We start from the raw sequence: 4541 nt of genomic DNA, 5'->3' as shown, positions 1-4541 counted from the left end.
AAATATTCATCATCTTTGGTCTGTTTTTCTGTTGGGTTGTCATTCTCTTGCTGACTTGCAGTTTATGTAAGTTCCAGCTAATGACACTTTGCTTGTTATTGTGATGCAAGTATTGTCTCCCAGCCAATGACTAGTCTTCTAATATTGCTTGAACTCTTTTCATCCTTTTTAATTTTAGTTCAGTATTCCAAGTGAGGTTCCTAATTGAACATATTTATGAAGCAGTCTTCGGCATGCTACTCATAAATCAATGTCTTTTAGCTTAATTTGTTCATGAGAAGTTTAAAACAATTGGGTGAGTTTAAAATGAATTTTTGTATTTATGAATCAGAAGTCCACTTAGAGATGTTAAGAAAACCAAATAAAAGGAAAGAAACCAAAAAGGAACCTCGATCCTTTCACAAGTGAGGTGTAGCCTTCATCTGTTTCTTTGTAATAGAATCTGAGGTTGAGCAGGGAGCTCTTTGATATTTGTAACATCCAATTTAAAATTCACTGAGTTCTAGAAATAAAGAAGGAACCACAGGGACCACTGAGTTCAACACTCTCATTTTACAGGAAATGGAGGCTCAGAGGAATGAAATGAAATATTTAGGGTTTTAGACTTAGTTTCTTTGTCCCCAAAGTTTCCAATTTTTAAAAGATAGATTTAGCACTTCATTCCCACAAGGAAATGGGACTTTCACAATTTGACTCAGACACATGTAATCTCCTAGAAGTTTCCTTCTTCTTTTGAGGTGTCTCCACCTTCCCCATTTACTAACACTCTTGGAGTTGTATATTAATCCTGGTCAAATGCTTTGGACACATAGCAACTAATATTTCCTTGAACCTAATAGGTATTGTAAATCAGTCTACAGAATTGATGGGGGACTTTCGTTTTCTCTGTTTTTAAATTTTTTTTCTGTCTTTCTTTCTTCTTCTTCTTCTTCTTCTTTTTTTTTTTTTTTAAATTAAGATCCATTCCCGCTTTTTTTTTTTTTTTAAAACAAGATCCATTTCCTGTCCCTAGGGAGAGAACACAATAATATCCTTTCTTGGTCTCTGGAAACTTCACTTAGAAATAAATCTCTAAAACTGGTTAGATGAGAGTCCCTTGAGCAAGACTAAAAGGCCTCAATATTTTTTCCCACTTGTTTTTCTTATGCAGGATCTGCATCTGAATGGTTTAAAAGTTTATTTTGGTTAAATCCATTTTCTTTTCTGAATAAAGTGCTAAATGAAGGGTTATGTTTCTAGTTAGAGTCTTTTTTAGCTCTAAAATGCCTATGACCCTAGGATAAGATACATCAAAAGGGCTTTGAGAAAAAGCAGAACAAGCAACTGAATACAAAAAATCCTTTGGGACTGCTAGTAATGGCCATCTATCTTAACTGCCTGGTGTTGTTAAATCATTCCTGTATTCCCCTTAAGCGACTTTCTGTAGTGATTGTCAGATTTCTTTGGGTCCTTACTTGAAAAATAGCTCTCCACAAACAACTCAGCATGCTAGAAACCAGATGGCTAGCTGTTCACTATTGCTACCTAATGCCCCTATTCACTGGTGCTACCTAATAATAATGGTGATAATGATGGTGGCAATGGTGATGGTGATAAAAATAAAAAATATTATGCTTAGTACATGCCAACTACTGTTCTTAACCTTTTCCATGTATGAATAACTCATTCAATCCTCACATCTATAAAAAGCAAGTTACCATTATTATTCCCATTTTTTACTTGGAGGCATGGAGAGGCTAAATTATTTATCCAGAGTTACACTGTTTATCAGTGAGAGTCCAAACAGAACAAAGATGACATAGAAAAATAGTTTGGGAGGTTCATTTATGAAGTAGGCCAACTACCAATGTGGCTGTAGTTATTGATGGAGGCATTAATGGAGGAACAGGCAAGCTGTTATCATCCCCATGCCTGAAGAGATGAGGGATGAGAGCGGCTAGCAAAACCCAGAAGGAGAGAGAGTTGTGTAAAACCAATTGTAACTTGCATCTCAAGTGGAGCAGTGGTCTTTGGTTGGAGATGCTTGTCAGCTCATGGCAGACTTGCAGGGTAGGAAACAAGGGAATAAATTTCCTGTTTCCCTTTCTGCCCTCCCTCTGCACCTCTGACAGGACACTTTAGTTGCAGACTTTGGCAAAACCTTGAGTATTGGAAAGTCTGTTTATGTCATTCATGAAATCTAGGATCAGGCAGATGAACAAGGTCCATCTAGTGCACCTAGAATTGTAAGGGATAAAGCTGGGATGTAAACCCAGGCAGTCTAACTTCAAAGTTCATATTTCTTTTTCTTTTCTTTCTTTTTTTTTGGAGAGGTTTTTCACTATAGGGCATGTGCGCTCGCCAGACAGACAGAGAGACAGAGAGAGACATAGAGACAGAAAGTGAGAAATCACCCCCTAGGGGGGATAGTCTTGCCGCAATCACTTCTCCTCCATTCTCCTCTCGGGATCTTGGGCACACATGCACACGCGCCTGGCGTGAGTTTTAAGCCACCAGGTCCGGGATGCGAACTGCAGTCGACTACTTGGGAGTCCAGCGACATAGCCATTACACTAACTGCTGGTTCCCTCAAAGTCCATATTTCTAATCATTATGTCTTTTACACTGAGAAGGTACTACAGTTACTACAGTGCACAGTGATTACGATTTAATTGGAATGTATTAGATAACTCATCTAAAAAGGAGTAACTTGTGCAATAAGTGACTGGATAGGTTCACATGCTGCCAGTGTATGTTCTGATGGCAAAAACCCAGCACAACAATGCTGACTTCATTTTTTTCTTATTTACATGTACCTATCTTGATCCAGAAAGGATTAAAAGCTATTGGACTCATCTTACTCTCCATTATTAGTCATACATCATTCTTTTAAATAGAGCAAAGATCTACTGACTTTTTTCTAATTATGTGTGCTTAAAAAACTTTGTGTATGTATTTCTTCTATAAGAAAGACAAAGAGAGAAAGGCTCCCCATCAAGGTCCTCAAGCCACGATCCACCCCCAACCTTAGCCAGCCCCAATCACAGAGATACACACATATGCATGGTGTGTGCAGGGAGCCCTCAGGATAAAAACCTGGAACCTTCTCATGGGGGTCCAGTTGTATTACTGCTGAACCACTGTCTGTATATATGCTTTTTAGAGTTGTATTCTCTTGTTGGTTACTATTGTTGATTATTCTCAAATAACTAGATTACAACTAATCATATTTGAGTTACCAAAGTTTAAATTGCTCCCTTTGAGTTTCCATTCTTTGAGGACAGTACGTAAATTGAGCTGAATGCATAACTGAATTTTAGGAGCAATTACCAATTTCAAGAATCACCCATCACTGGTATAAAATGTTATGATGTTATTGTTGTTTTCAATTTAATTTCTCTTTTACCTATTGAAACAGTCCTAGGGCACTCTATGTTCAATGTAGAGATGGAAAGCTGACATAAGGAATTTTTGGTTCCATATGAAATGTATTTGAAGAGCAGAAGGGAGAGCAAGTTCCATCCTGAGAAAATGACCTGAAGGTGGATTTCATATCAAGAGTCTTCTTCAAGGAGGTGGCTCACAGGAAATAGATAGTCTCAAAGACAGAGGAAAGAAAGTAGAGTTATAAAGAGAGCACAGAGTACTGTTTGAGAAAGATATGTTTGTTTTTGTCTTTTTTAAACTTGGATACTTGAAAAATTGCTTGTGGGAATATGAACATTGATTCAAGTAAGACCCTACCAGTTGCAATTTATTCCAAAGTTCCAAAAACAAATGAGTGGTGTAAGAGAGGTAGTTATAACATGATCTGACTTCTTTGAGTTGTGTATATACTATCAAGATTTGTCTAGCAGTTTCAGGGACAAAAAACCCTGGATTCAGAGAGAAGACAGTTCTCTTTAAATTAAAGAACTTAGTACATGAGAAAAGAACAGTGAAGGTGCTGTACTTGAAGATCTTTCCCCTTAATTAGAGAAGTACAAAACACAGAATAGAACTGTGATTCACTCTCCTTTTTGAGACATGAGCTACATCAAATTGCCAAAGAATGTGGAGAACAACCTCAGCAATATTGACCACAGAACCATATTAAGGGTTGTTCAAGAGTTTGAATCGCTTTGTTCAACAAAACATCATGAACAAGGGTGATGCTTCTGAGAACTGATATGTTCAGTTGATGGCGCCATGATAAGATGGCCTGCCGAGGACATTCCTTCCTCTTAACGGAGGGCATTCTGACCAGAGATTATACTTTTATATTCCTACTTTCCATTAGAAGAGGAAGCTGCCAGCTGCTTCACATGCAAACAAGGATTGAAAAAAATTCTGAAGCACGTTTTCCTTGTTCTTTATAAGAATTGCTTGTTGGCTGTCCCTTGGGCTGGTGGTTAAATAAGTCAGATTCCACATAGCCAACCATGGTTTGAGTCCTGGACTTGGAAACTTGAGAAACATACTGGGCTCTGGTGGGTGCACACCCCAAATCCTGACAGAATGGAGAAATGGAAAAGAGATTGCAGCATGACTATGCCCCATGGGGAAGTACTTTCTCTCTTTCC

At 38.0% G+C, this 4541-nt stretch overlaps 1 long non-coding RNA gene across 2 annotated transcripts in view; it reads left to right on the top strand.

The window, feature by feature from the left end:
* Nucleotides 1-281: 281 nt before the first annotated feature.
* The window catches only part of LOC114007165 (uncharacterized), a 118295-nt gene continuing 114035 nt past the window's right edge, over nt 282-4541 (top strand). For both annotated transcript variants that reach the window (XR_003548799.1, XR_003548798.1), the window contains exon 1: nt 282-295. This is a non-coding gene — a long non-coding RNA (uncharacterized LOC114007165). The remainder of the gene's footprint in view (nt 296-4541) is intronic.

Source organism: Tupaia chinensis, unplaced genomic scaffold (assembly GCF_000334495.1).
Source record: "Tupaia chinensis unplaced genomic scaffold, TupChi_1.0 Scaffold000133_1, whole genome shotgun sequence".
In the NCBI taxonomy this organism is placed as follows: domain Eukaryota; kingdom Metazoa; phylum Chordata; class Mammalia; order Scandentia; family Tupaiidae; genus Tupaia; species Tupaia belangeri.
This window is presented reverse-complemented; position numbering and strand designations above follow the sequence as displayed.